This window comes from Ursus arctos, unplaced genomic scaffold (assembly GCF_023065955.2).
Source record: "Ursus arctos isolate Adak ecotype North America unplaced genomic scaffold, UrsArc2.0 scaffold_8, whole genome shotgun sequence".
NCBI lineage: Eukaryota > Metazoa > Chordata > Mammalia > Carnivora > Ursidae > Ursus > Ursus arctos.
Genome location: NW_026623100.1, coordinates 53655277 through 53670473, shown reverse-complemented (window position 1 = coordinate 53670473; position 15197 = coordinate 53655277). Strand labels below are relative to the sequence as shown.

Sequence of the window (15197 nt, the reverse complement as noted above, 5' to 3'; positions counted from 1 at the left end):
AGCATGTGAAGACTTTCTTTGATGAGTCGGTGGTGTGTGCATTTTAATTGTTTATATACTTGACCTATTATATCTACACATTCTTCCTCAGAATCAAATACCTACTTTATCAGAGATGTGGATAAATGTGATGGTAACATCCATACTAACTTGGTTCTGGTGTGACTTTTCTGCATAATTTATTCTGAATTAAATATTCTGATCATGACAGGATATATCTTAGTTTGGGGTTAATTTTCTAAGGTATCTACCTGACTGTTTCAATATGTAGATTTAGGTCTTCTTTTATTTATGCAATCTTTTCATTGATTACAGTTTTACATATTTTTGTTTCATTACTTTGTTTTTCTTCTTCAGGTCATGCAATTATACTGATGTTGAATTATCTTTGCCTGCCTTCCATTTCACATCTTCTTTCTCTTTCTCTCTCCTTTATTTTGCTATCACAAAAGTATTGTAATGTATAATCTCTTAGTACATGTGAATGAGTTCTTCTATGACAATTGCTAGGGTAATTTTAAATTGAGCTATTACAATTTTAAAATTTAATACCTATTACTAAAAATGACTATTACAATCTATATTACACAAATCACAGAAAAGATTATGTCCCTTTACTCTGGATCACACTTGCTATCAAACTTCTCTTTTTCCCTGTGTTGAGAAGTATAACATGATACCTAATAACTGCATGAATTTGCATTATCTTAATTATCAGATATATTAGATAGTTTATGATATGTTTATTGGCTATCTTTATTTCTCTGTGAATTCTTGTTCATTTGTCCATTTTTCTTTTTTCTTATTGATTTGTGGGAGCTCTTTATATATTGTTGACATTAATCCTTTCTTTTACATATTATGTATATATGACATACTTTTTCACTTTTAAAATTTAATTGTCTTTTGTGTTATATAAGTTTTAAAAATGTGGTGTAGCTGCAATTATTACTTCCTAGTGGCTTTTTGCTTTATCACTAAGTGGTCCTCCTTTCGCTCCCCTAAATCACAAATACCTTTTCCTATACATTCTGCTAATATTTCATAGAATTTTTACATTTAGATATTTATCATATTAGCAATTTATGTTTGTAAATTTGTGAGAAGAAACAAACCTTTTTTAAAAAATTCAAGTTAAGAGCCAAAATTTTTATGGGGAGAATAGTTTTATATCCAAGGAACTCTTTTTCAATGGAAGACTGCTTTATTTATCAGATAATATAATATCAAAAGGAAAATATTTCCCATTTACCTGAAAATATTTTTTTATAGTCGTGAACTTATAAAATATATATAATATTCTGCATTTTATTTGAATACAATTGTAATACAAGTTTATATGTGATTTTGCCTGCTAAATTTATTACCTAGTCTTTGGCAGAATTTACAGGGTGTGAGTATACAGAAAATGAGAAACAAGAGTTCAACTACACTTAGCAGTGACACAATGGACAAGAATGGACATAATGACATATTATGTATGAACAAGGGAACATCTGGGGCCTTCTGCCTAAAGAACAGAAATCTTAGAAGATTAATAGCTATCTTCAAATACTTCAAATAATATCATATATGAAGAGAATAAACCAATGAATAAGAGCTAGAGAGAAATAACATTTAATTTAATGATATATGAAGCTATTTAATATGAAAACTGACAGAGAAGTGAGTATGTGGTCATGTGAGGAAGGTTGCTAAAGGAGGATGAGCAGTTATCTTTCAGGCGATACAGAAAAGGACTGGGATTGGACTGTCAGCTGAAGTTTGGACTCATATCTTTTACTTCTAAGATACTATTTAATTTTGTGTCATATCACTTGGAATTTTCATAGCTTCATGAAAATCAAATGATGGGAATATGAACTGAGAATTTTCTAATGAAAATGTAAATTTTATTGGAAATGTAATGAAAAGTATAAAGTGAATAATTGGGAAACAATATGTTTTGTAATTTTTGTTGGTTGCCATAAACATACTTCCTATCACAGATAAGTGAAGGAAAGGAAAGTAGAAATGCAAAATCAAGAGGCTAATGGCAATGAGGAGAGGGGGGAAAAAAGACTGATATATCTGGAGCCTACAATATTCTGGGAGCTCACAACTCATAAAACCTCTGTTTGCTGTTGACCTGTATGTTGGGTTTTCAGCACATTCCAAGACTTCTAAGTCACTTATTTCCATGCTGTTTTAATCACTTTGATTTTTGCTTGCAAAGACCCTTAAATTTCTCTCAGCACAAGTCAAATGCTTTAAACAAAGTATTATTAAGCAAAATGTGTCTTAGGCTGTATCATAGCAATTGTTTTTCTAAGTTATATGCAAACAGTATAGAGTTGTATATTTTTTCTAAGAGATTTGGATAAATGGAGGAGCTGGAATTTCCATCTGATAATGGAAGTGGAAGCCCTGAGAAAGTGTATTAATTCACTCGAAATAGTGTATTTCATATAATTTACTTCATGACCCTGGTATATGAATTTGCAGGATACATCATTATTTGGGGAATTAATAAAGTTTATGTGGGGCTGACTATGATCACATAAATTATTTGCATGTCCAACATGGGAAGGTAGGAGCAGAACTAGATAACTAGCATGACAGGGGGTGGAGCAAAGAAGAATAAAACCAAAACCCTCCCATGGTATTCAGGCGCAGCGAGGACCAGGGGATAGAGGGGCCTACGGAGGCACCTCGACAAATGCATACGGCTAATATTATCAATGGAATTTTCTCATGAAGAAACAGAAAAACAGGAAGGTCATTCACTTGCCAGGGACAGAAACGGCTCTCTTAATTTCCTTTATTATCTCTTCTCGTGTAATTCAGCCTGCCTGATGTAGGACACGGAAAACAGAAAGAAATATGCAGAAAGAAAACTGTGTTAAGTTCTTCATTAAGCTTCCCTAAAGGTTAAATAGTAACAGCTTGCATTTTGACATTTTGGCAAATGACTATACAGGAGTGCTCAAGAAAACTCCACTTAGCCTTGGTTAAATGGAAAGGTGATAAAACGTCACCACACATGTTTCCTGAATGGCATCTACTTGAAACATTCCTTCCTCTCTCCTTTCCTCCCTCGCTCCCTCCATTTCTCCTCCTTTCCATCCTATACACCTTCTTTAGTTGTCATAATTTCCTCCCTGCTGATTTACTTCAATATAAAATATACCTAAAATAAACAAAAAATATAAAAATACTAAAATGTAAATTCCGGACTCTGAATCAAACTATGGGTGGGTCCCTTTTCCAGAAGAAAAAGTTGTGTCCCTTCCCCTTCCTTCCTACCCTCTGGTTATTAGGACATTAGGACTGAGTGAAGGGCAATGTGCTGAATGACAAAATAATCTCTGAGCATATCTTTTAACTAAATGCTCAGCATGGTACTCCTAGTACTGAATGCTTTAATTGGCTATTTTCTCCCGCTGGAGCCCAGAATAAAAATGGTAATCCAATTCTGCAGACACTGTTAGCACTGTTTGGCATTTTCCTAATAAAGCCACAATGCTCCTGGCCTTTCATCATAGCCTTCCAGTAGTTTCTCCAAACCATTCTACTCTAATTACTGTAGCCTGGAAGCATCACCTCCCACCCCCTGCAAGTTTTACTGAGCAATCAGCAATTTGCTGAGAGGAATGATGACCATGTCATATTTCTCAGACTTTCATGTAGTTGGGCTTCTTTTAAATCAATTCCGCTTTCTGTTCAGCCTTTGAAGGATGGTAGTGGGGCTGCTATTTTCAATTTTCAGAGAGCAATCGGTAGCAATAGGTAGAAATGCCTCCTATGAAGAATAAATTATCATGTCTGTTAACCTGTGGATCAGAGCGGGATGAGAAACCGGGTGAGGAAGTGTCATGCAAGATGAGATGTTGTCTCCCCGTTTGTAATATGATTTCATGAGCATGGCTTTGCCTTATTTCTGTTTTAGTCTTCATTTAAATGAAAAAGAATTGCCTCAGAAAATGGAAGTATCTGATCACTGAGAGTATTGGCTGCAAGTCAAGCCACTGTTTTCTACATATTAACCGCCCATCTTTTCCCCAACGAAAGGGGGGATAGGAGGGCTGCATTGTCTTGAGATTCCTTTTTGAACTCCAAAGGGCCATGTTCAGGAATCACAGTGAAATAGTTCTCTTCTTTTTGAGGAGAGATTTATTATTAACACTGTCCTCAATAAATAGGAGGCATGGAGAGTATAGAGAAGTTCGAGTCAGATAGGTACGAAGTGATTCATCAGAAGAGAATTCCAAACTGCGTACCCAGACGAGGAGGAAGGAAAGCTATTCCCACAGAAAAGGGTGAGATACAGGGGGTGAGTTTACTTCAACACTGACAAAATGCCAGCAATTCATACCTGTGGGGAAATAGAACAAAAGTACCATCACGTGGAATCAATATTGCCCTGCAGAAACCCTGTTTGAAGAGAACATGAGGCTTTAGAATTTTGCCACAGCAGGGTGCCTGGGTGGCACAGTTGGTTAAGGATCCCACTCTTGCTTTCAGCTCAGACCCTGATCTCAGGTCATGAGATCAAGCCCCACATTGGGCTCTGGGCTCAGCATGGAGTCTGCTTAAGATTCTCTTCCCCTCTCCCTGTGCATCCCCCCTCAAATAAATAAGTAAATCTTAAAAAAAAAAAAAAAAAGAATCTGATCTTCATTTTGGACACAACATCTTCATTTGTTCTTCAGAGGAATTCTTTGATGATACATTATTTGCATTTCATGCATTGAGTATTGGAAAGATTAAGACTTATCCCCCAAATCACAGAGCCAGAAGGGAAAGCAGTGAAATGTGCTGGGCTCTGAGCCCTTTGCTCTGTGTACTGTAGCACACCATCTCAAATGAAGAAGCACTTACATGTAGAGACAAAAAGATGTTTAAATATTGTTACATAAGTTCCTTAAGCAGAGATATATAATCTTTGTTAAGCTGTCTCATCATTCATTTAACATATATTTATAGGGAGTGCTATGTGCCTGGGGATATAATAATAAAATGTAGATAAAATATAGGTTTAAAAAAACTCACAGTATAGAAGGAAAAATACAGAGTGAACAGATAATCATTATTGTGATGAACTTTCTGAGGGAATGTTCCTCAATGCTATGGAAGTGCATGGTGCCTCATCTAATTTATAGGTTTCTATAACATGGGAACATGAGGGTGAGATCACAGGGTCTGCTCATTTTCACAACTATATTTTTTTAAATTTTACTGAAAATATTAGCTAAAAAATTAGGTGGAAATTAGGAAGAAGGAGTTTAAACTATCACTCATTGCATTAGAAATTATCTGATACTGAAGCCTACCATAGAACCCATTGAAAAACCACACAAACTGCATTAAAATGCAATCAACAGGGTATAAGATCAATATAATCAATACCATTCAATATATAAAACAGAAACCACTTTGATGATTTATGGTAAAAGAAAAATGCTCTCATTTTTAATAGGAACAGACTGATTTAAAAAAAAAGATGATATGCTTAACAAGAAAAGCACAAGATTCATATGGAGAAATGTTTAACATCTCCCATTAAAAAGAAAAAAAGCAGAAACAAATGCAAATACAGATTATATTCTGATAGAAAGTCTTAAAATATAAAGATGCCAATTTTCTCTGAGTTAATGTATAGTTCTAACATGATTTAAATAAGAGAACAGCACTTTCTTTTCTTTTTTGCAAATAATCAAGGTGCTTCTAAAGCTCAGAGGGAAAAATAACAGAAATAGACAGGAAACTATGAAAATGAAGATCAGAGAGATGGGCTTAGTCATACCATTTATTAAAATGATTACAAAGTCTAAATAAATAAGACTTTATGGTCATGTCTCATGAACAGAGATGAAAACCAAAGGAACAAAATAGAAATGCCACAATTGGACCCAAGTGCATTTAGGAATCTGACCTATGAAGGGCAGCATATATAATCAGTGAAGAAAAAACAGTTAATTCAATAAATGGTCTTAGGACAACTGGACAGTCATCTAGACATAGTCAGATTCATACCTTCCATCCTTCACCAGAATCAATTTCTAAGGGATTAAAGATGCAAATGTATAAAACTAAAACCATAAAATAATGCATTATTCCTAACCTTGGAGCAAGAACAGCATTTCTCATTTTGACTAAAAATTCAGGAGCCATTAAAATGGATACATTCAAGTAACTTTAAAAAGGACATCTTCATGCCTTTAAATAAACAAAAGAAAAGCAAAATACATTAAAAAATAACATAAGCAGGGGAGCCTGGGTGGCTCAGTCGTTAAGCGCCTGCCTTCGGCTCAGGGCATGATCCCAGAGTCCTGGGATCGAGCCCCACATCAGGCTCCTCTGCTGGGAGCCTGTTTCTTCCTCTCCCACTCCCCCTGCTTGTGTTCCCTCTCTCACTGGCTGTCTCTCTGGCAAACAAATAAATAAAATCTTTTAAAAAAATAACATAAGCAAAAAAAAAATAAACTGGTATATTTTGAATTCATATTACCTATGAACGGGTAATTTTTTGACAGATAATCTTGAAAGCTTTAAGAAAAAGATCAGACTCACAATAGAAAAAGAAGCAAAGAATATGAATAGAGAGTTCAGTTAAAAAAAAAAAAAGGAAATACAAATAGGTCTAAAAATTAATCCAGGTAATAGCAATTCCATCCTTCCACTTGCTCAGGCCAGAAAACTTGGAAGAGTAATTTACGCCTTTATTTCCCTTACACTGCATATCCAAAACTTCAGGAAGTCTTCTTTGCTATATCATCAAAATATACCCAGAAGCTGACAGCCCAGGTCTACCACTACCAGGCTGGGCCAAGCTGCCATCATGTCTATAGGATTCCTGCACTAGTCCTCTAACTGGCCTTTCTGTTTCCATCATTGCTCTGGATGGTCAATTCTAATAGCAATTAGAGGAATCCTTTTAAAATATGTGTCAGTTCAAATTCATGTCTTTCTTTTGCTCAAATTTCTCAACAGCTTTCCATCTCTTCCAGAATGAAAGCCAAAATCCTTTAACTTGTCTACAAAGCCCTGTGCACTGTGGCTTTTCATTATCTCTCTGACAACTTCACCCACTCTTCCCCTCTCCATTTCTGCTCCAGTAACACTGAACTCCTTCGTATTCCTCCACGATGCTACATATTCTCCCTGCTTGAGAACTTAGCTCTGGTTGTTTCTTCTACCTGGAACTCATTTTCCCCAGATATCTGATTAGGCCACCCCCTCTTCTTCTTCAAGTTTTTGCCCAGATGTAATTCTACCAATGAAATCTTATATTAACTCTCATTCCCCCTTCACCTTATTCTACTTATATTTCTTCATCATTATCACCATCCAATATACTATATGTTGTATAATCACATACCTATATGATTTTTTTCTGTTCAGTACACTTTTATATTCCCACTACTTAGAATAAGGCTGGCACTTAGTAAAGACTCAATAAAGAGCTGCTCAACGAATAAATGTAATTCTACTCCTAATCTTACAGAGAAAGGTAAATTAAAATTCCAATCAGATGCCACTTTCTCATAAGAAATTGGCAAAAATCAGAAGTTGGTAAGATGCTCTGGAAACATACTTTCATAAATTACTGGTGGGAGTATAAAATGGTACAAACCATATGGAGGGAAATTTGGTAATATCTCTAAAAATACACTGGTACATGTCCTTTGGCATAGCAAGTCTAATACCAGTTATGCAAAGAGGAAATGACATATGTTCATGTTATTCACTGTCATGTTGCTGTTAAAGAATAGAAAAGACTAAATATTAATTAATAAAGAACTGATTAAACAAATTATGATACATTAATACACTAGAATACTATATGGCTGGAAAAAATTATGAGTAGTTCTCTGTGCGTGAATTTGAAAAGCTTTCCAAAGCGTCTTGCTAAATTTTAAAGAAGGAAAGAGCAGTGGATGCAGTAATCTAGCATTTGTGTAGTAAGAGAAACTAAGCAAATATATATTTACATTTATTTGTATCCAACAACTGTGGAAAGATACAGGAGAGATTAACTAGTGTTTGTAGAATGGAAGTAGTAGGAAAAGTGGAGAACCAAGGTGAACAAAAGATATTTCTCTTTATATTTTGATCTTTTTAAGAAAGTTACTATGTTCAGTTAGCCAACATATAGTACATCATTAGTCTGATGTAGTGTTCAACGATTCATTAGTTGTGTATAACACCCAGTGCTCATCACAACACGTGCCCTCAATACCCATCACCTTTTTGGGGGTTTTGGACCATGTTAAAAGATGATATATTTAAAATACTGAATATATAAATGGTTTTAAAATTACTATAAGATAGTATAGACTATAAACCACAAAGGAGGAATAGATAAAAGGATTAACTCTTCAGTCACATTCTAGAGAGTAATATAAAACCATAGACGGGCTGGCTTATGAACAATGACGGGCTGGGAAGTCTAGGATCACAAGCACCAGTTTTCTTCAGAACTTAAAAATCTGTTAAACTTTTGAGAATAGATTGCAGAAAATCAATATGTAAATGGATGAACTCAGCCATATGGAAAAACACCCACCTAAGTAATTATTTCTTAGAAATAGGCGGTCCTAATCAAGAAATGAGGGTGTAGTTTCTATCAAAAGATGACTACATTAGCATGCTTAAAATTGTGACTAAGACAATGTTATTAATAAATTAAAAGGAAAAGGATAGCCACTGAAGGTAGATGGTTGATTAGAAACAGAAATGCCAGAGTCAGAAAGAGAAGCTGGTAGTTTATTCTTCAGTTTCTCATGGTGGAGGTCCTATGGACAATGCTCATTAGCTTGTGGTCTGCTTAGCATATGTACTGACTGTGGAGATGGATGCAAAAGACTATTAAAATCTGATGTCAAAAATCTATAGAAAGTATCCCACTTCACTGCCTTACTTTAATTAAAAACAACTTTCTAATTATTATCAGATGCAGCTTCTAGAAAGTGAATAAAAGGATAAGGCTCATTTGAACATTCTATTCTTTTTTTTTTTTTTTCCAGTGGAAATCAATACATGCACGTTTTGTTCTCTTGGTATTTTGATGAATATAAATCCATTTCCCTGTCTTAGATTATCTTAGGGATACTAACAAACGCTACAAAGCCCATGAAACTGAAGGCGAGGTGCAACACTGATGTCATATCACAAAAGTGCGGCCAGAAGGCACTGTCTGGATGATCAGCCAGTGACATTACTGATGTCGCCTTCTATTATTATGCCCCTCCTTCTCCAACAATAAAACCAAAGTTAATTTGCTAGAGGAACACAGGATTGGAAGAATGAGGTGACTGAATTAACGTCCAGTATGTCCCAGTTGTTTCTAATGTTATTAGGATGAAAATGTGAAAAGGTTTTTGTTCCCCAGAATAAGTAGCCATCAAGGTATAATCCAAAAAAGGGAACAGATTATCTCTTACACCATTTATATAGAACAATCATGAAATGCACTGTCAATTAATTACCAAGTAGGGCACCTTTCATAAAAAACTGAAAAAAAACTGAATTCCCTCCTTCTCAATTACTGTGCAAATAAAAATTGATAAGAGCCTCCATGTCTCTTTCTGTTAATGATCACTCATGCAAAGGGAGTATTCCATTAGGAAAAAAAAACACTTCCCACACAGTATCACTTTTTTTTTTTTTTTCAAAGTATGGGTATAGTGACTAATAGCTTTGTCTTAAGTATGAAATTCTCACTGTTTGTTCTTGGGGAACACAAGCTAAGATATCAGGATTGGGTTCCAGTGCTATGGTGGGTAAGAAAAATGTTAGAGATCATCTAATCAGTCTCCTTTTGCAGAATCCAGGTTGAAGTCCAGTCCATGGACAGAGGTTGCTACCTTATGGAGGTAGAGAACTTATAAGAACATAGTTCTAGAAGTTCCCCATCCCTAATGATTGAAATGATTTTATGGCTTTTATTTTATTTCTATTAAACCATTTTCTTTCAAACATTCGCCTATGAGAATTTTTCTTTTTTGCCTCACATGATGAATTTTTAAGAGACTCAAGTATTTATTGAGTACTAGAGAATGAAGTAGAGTAAGAGCTCCAGGAGACCTCTGTTCCAAGTTCTGTCTGTCCCTTAAAGCTAATTGATCTTCTGGGCCATTGAGCTCTTCTTCCTCCCAAACTGTGACCTACTGACTATTGCATACATTTTGGTTTCTTTCTTTCTATCATTCTTATGCTACTTAATTACTCACTGTTGCAGACAAAAGATGCTACCTTACATATTATGTTGAGAATTAAATGAGGTAATAGTTACAAACATATAAGGAGGTGCTCCTTATTTTCTGTAAGCACTTCACAAATACTACCTCATATAGTACTCAAAATCAGCTTCTACATCTCTGTATTGTAGAGGAAAATATCAGCAATCACTTTTGACAGTTAGCAAGAGGCAAGCTCACATTTAGAGCTCATTTCTATTTTTTTGTTTGTTCGTTTGTTTTTTGGGGTTTTAAAAAAAATTTTTGTTTAACTCCAAGACATATTTCTCCAAGAAGCAAACAAGATTGTTGACTGGCTCTCCTTTTTCCTATTGATTCTTTTCATATAACCCCTTTCCAGCCTTTCTGAGATGGGTGCTCTGGGGATGAGTTCCAGATTCCTTAGTAGCAGCCTCTGTCCATGGACTGGACTGCAACCTGGATTCTGCAAAAGGAGACTGATTAGATGATCTCTAACATTTTTCTTACCCACCATAGCACTGGAACCCAATCCTAATATCTTAGCTTGGGTTCCCCAAGAACAAACAGTGAGAATGATTACGATGTAGGAAGTTTATCAGGGAGTGTTTGTCTTAGTTTAGGCTGCTATAGTAGGATGCATAGACTGGGCGGCTTAGGAACAATAGACAGGCTGGGAAGTCCCAAGATCACAGTGCCAGCAGATTTGATGTTTGCAGAGAGCCCACTTCTTGGTTCATAGATAGTCATCCTTTCCCTGTGTTCTAACAGAGGGTAAGGACTCCAGATTGTTTTCTGGAGTCTCTTTTATAAGGGCACTAGTCCCATTCACGAAGGCTCTACCCTTGTGAACTAATCTCACCTCCCACAGGCCCCACCTCCTAATACCATCACACTGGGGATTAGGATTTCAACATATGAATTTGGGTGGGGACACAAACATTCAGTCCATAATGGTGTACTTGGTGACAAAAAGGAAATGAAGAAAGCAGGATTTATTTCAGAGGGAACCTCAACTATGATGCAGTAGCAAAAGCCTCAGCCCATTCCACAGTGAACCCTGGCCCTTGACTGGCCTTTCTGAGTTTTCCCAATGTGAGGAAAGAGGCTGGGTCCTTGTATCCCCACATCAGAGGCCATTAGATGTAGGCTACCTGGGAAGAGGTGTAAGTTTGACAAGATATATCCCTTTATCCTGAGGCAAAGCCTGGGGAGGAACTCAGCTGTAAGCCATCAACAGGAATCACATCCTAGTGGATAGGGAGAATGAAAGCCTCTGTTCCAAAGAGAGAATCTTGATGGCACCCAAGAGCATTCACTACATCTGATCTCTCTTCTACACTGGGTTCCTGCCTAGATTTTATCTGTGTCTCTGCCCAGAGTCATAGTCTAGCTGGATCCTTTATTTCTCTAATTGATTCAAGTCCAGCAGGTTGGTGATGTCTTTTTTGGAAGGAAGCCCACGAGGTCCATCCATAAGCTGGTCATATACATCGGGTTTTTCTGAATACTTCACCCAATTATGAATATATTAACAAGAGTTGATTAGCTATTCTGAAATTGACTGGAAGAGCTCATTCATGATACAATTTTAAAATAGTCAATGTTGAGCTCTCTGTCTCATGCCTTCACTGAGCTTTGGCCCAGTCCACATTTCTATAGATTTTGTGGATTTCAGCTTTGGTATGTTACTTGTAAACTGGTCTGTCACTTTCTGGGACTCACACATTCACTTTGCCATGGAGATCGAGAAGTATTAAAATCTCCAGAAGTTGTGATGATGGACATGTATAATTTGACATTTTTATCAATATTTGTTACTACTTACTCTAATATTTTGAAAGATTAAAAACAGCTTTTAAACACAGGCTACAAGAACACAAAGCTCTAAAAAAGTCATCTTGAATGATAGACCATAGGCTCTAAAACGCTGGCAAGATCACTATGCCCACGCAAGGCAGTAGAAGCTGACATAGGGGGTCAGGATTCAACTAGCAAGTATTTCTTTATTGGCCTTCTTTTCTAACTCACACTTAAGTTCTTTTTTGGCCATTTCTTTTCCTTGAAAAATCTCACTTCCCTCTTGTAAATATGAAATTTGGCAGAGTATTTCAAACAGGAACGTTGACATTTGAGAGAAAGGTTTAATTGGTGGGGTGCTATTATCGCTGATGGGAGAGTTGTAGAGGGAGAGGGGTTGGTTAAGAAGGATAAGATGATTCATGAACTGTAAATAGCTGTGAAGAATGTGACCATAAGGCTTAGTAGAAGGGCTGAGGCATTGTTTTTCAACATATTTTTGGCTTTAATAATTAGGTCTTGGGAGGAGAAAATTGCTGGGGAGGAAAGTCAGATGGTAGGGACTTAAGGACAAAGCCAGTGGAAAGAAAATGGCAAGAGCTGGCAGAGATCACTTAAGTGTGAACTCACTCTTCTAAGACTAAAAGAAAAAAAGACAAAGGCAAAGAACAGAGAGAAAAACGTGTTGAAGTAGGGGACAGTGACAATGGAAAACATAAGTGTTATGTGCAATAATATAAAAAAGGGAGAAGGTCAACTCAACTTTTGAGGTTGTGAGATGAATTAAAAATGAATGTGGGAGGGGTGCCTGGGTAGCTCAGTTGGTTGGGCATCCAGCGCTAAGTTTCGGCTCTGGTTGTGATCTTGGGGTTATGAGATTGAGCCCCACATCTGGCTCCATGCTCAGCATGGAGTCTGCTTGAGATTCTCTCCCTCTGCCCATCTCCCTGCTTTCTCTCTCTCTTTCTCTCTCTTTCAAAATGAATAAATACATCTTTTAAAAAATGAATGTGGGAATAAGAAGAGTGAATGGATTTTGTTTTTTCAAAATGGAAATGCAATCTTTTGCTATACAAAAATACCATGACAAAAAATTATATTTTGACTCAGTAAATCTCAATGAATTACAAGAAACCTAAGTCCTGTGGTTCTGAAGTATAAATGTGGTCATCTGAGAATTGAGTCTTTAGTTTGAATCTTAAGCACTGTGCCCCTGCTATCACTTTCTCCTTCCAATCCTTCCCCCAGTATATGTGAATTCCTGTAGCTTTCAGTAACATTTTTCCCTCCATGCTGGTACCTTTTCCAACAATAGGTGACCAGAATCTTATTCATGTTGATCAACAAATCCTACATCTCCTGGAATATAATTTAAAATACAGAGATATACTTATGGGGCTTCCTAATTTGCAGGATAAATGATGGGCAGCATTTGCAGTCCCCATACCTCATTCTCTTCATGTCAGTGTTATCTTTCCAGAACTCCTACAAATCTATGTAACACAGGTAAAAGTCAATCATTAATAACACACACTGAAAATCTGTTAAATATCTGATCTATCTGGATTTTTTTTTCAGAATAATCAGTGAATTATAAATCTACCTCTCCTTTTCCCTCTCAAAAAAGCAAGCCATTTGTTTCATTAACATTTAGAAAACAAATCCATTTTACCATTGTGTTAAAAAGCCAACTTTATTAAGCATTAAATGATCATATATATTTAGGTCTATTTTGGTAACTGATAATTTCTTCCAGTTATCATTTAGTATATTCTCTCTTCAATACCCAATTGTTTTAAGTACTATATTTTAACTTGACAAGACATTCTCTCCCTCATTATCCCTCTTTCCAGAATTTCTTTTTATTCTTCTTCTTTTTTTAAGGCTATTGATCATCTACTTAGAAAGCTATTTATATTTTTTAAAGATTTTATTTATGGGGCATCTGGGTGGCTCAGTTGGTTAAGTGTCTCCCTTCGGCTCAGGTCATGATCTCAGGGTCCTGGGATTGAGCCCCACATCAGGTTTCCTGGTCAGCAGGGAGTCTGCTTCTCCTCCCCAACTTGTGCTCTCTCTCTCTCTCAAATAAATAAAATCTTTAAAAAAATAAAGTAAAATAATAAACATTTAATTTATTTATTTGAGAGAGAGAGAGAACATGAGCAGGGAGGGGCATAGGGAGAAGCAGACTCCCCGCTGAGCAGAGAGCCCAACGTGGGGCTCAATCCCAGGACCCCGGGATCATGTCCTGAGCTGAAGGCAGATGCTCAACCTACTGAGCCATCCAGGCGTCCCTTCCCAGGCTCTTCTAACATATTTATGTTTCTAGGTGAACTTTAAAATTAGTTTGCAAATCAGCAAAAAACCATTTCCTGAAATAATATTTAACTGAGATATCATTAAAGTTATAGGTTTTTTTATGGATAATATGTTTATAATTTTTGCCTTCCTTAAATTAGTTTAAATGACCCCCAGTAAAGTTTTGTAGAGTTTTAATAAGTGTTACACATTTCTTGGGAAGATGTAGATTTCTATTTCTTATAATACTATTAATTACTTTATTATATTTTCTCATTGGCTATTATTATAATATTAAAAATCATGTACTCTGTAGATTCATTCAGTAATTGGCTAAATTATCAAATTATATTTTTTTCCTAATACTTTCTTATTTAATTCATTTGGAGTATTGTTAAAAAATATTCAGACAAAATTTGAAAGTTGTCCCTCCTCTTTTTTTAATAGGTAGATATTATAAATTTTGTCTTGTCTAACTGAATTAGTTCAGTAAGAAGGTGTATATAATCTTCATGTTCCTGAATTTAATAATAATGCTTCTAATGTTTACCACTGAAATCATATTATGTATTTTTCTGATCTCTCATTAAGGATTGTGATTTGATGAAATATTTGGGGGCTATATAGTGCGATATTTATTAAATTTTCCCACTTATAAGTTAATTAAATAATATTAGTACCTTCCTAAATTATAGATTTTCCTTAAATACTTGAAAAAAATACTACTTATAAATGACACAGATTTATTTAAATATCTACCAAAATAAATGTAGAAATTTTACAACCACATATATGCAAAATATTGACCTTCCTTAGCCAATACAAAAATTTGCTGTATTTGTGTTATGCTAATGAAAGTTTTGTTTCCACTGTGGTTGAGTAAACTACTAACAGACTGAC

The 15197-nt window shown here is 35.6% G+C and overlaps 1 pseudogene; it reads left to right on the top strand.

Moving 5' to 3' along the window:
• The first annotated feature begins 4186 nt into the window (after positions 1-4186).
• Positions 4187-15197, top strand: part of LOC113268079 (Y-box-binding protein 1-like) — a 29070-nt pseudogene continuing 18059 nt past the window's right edge.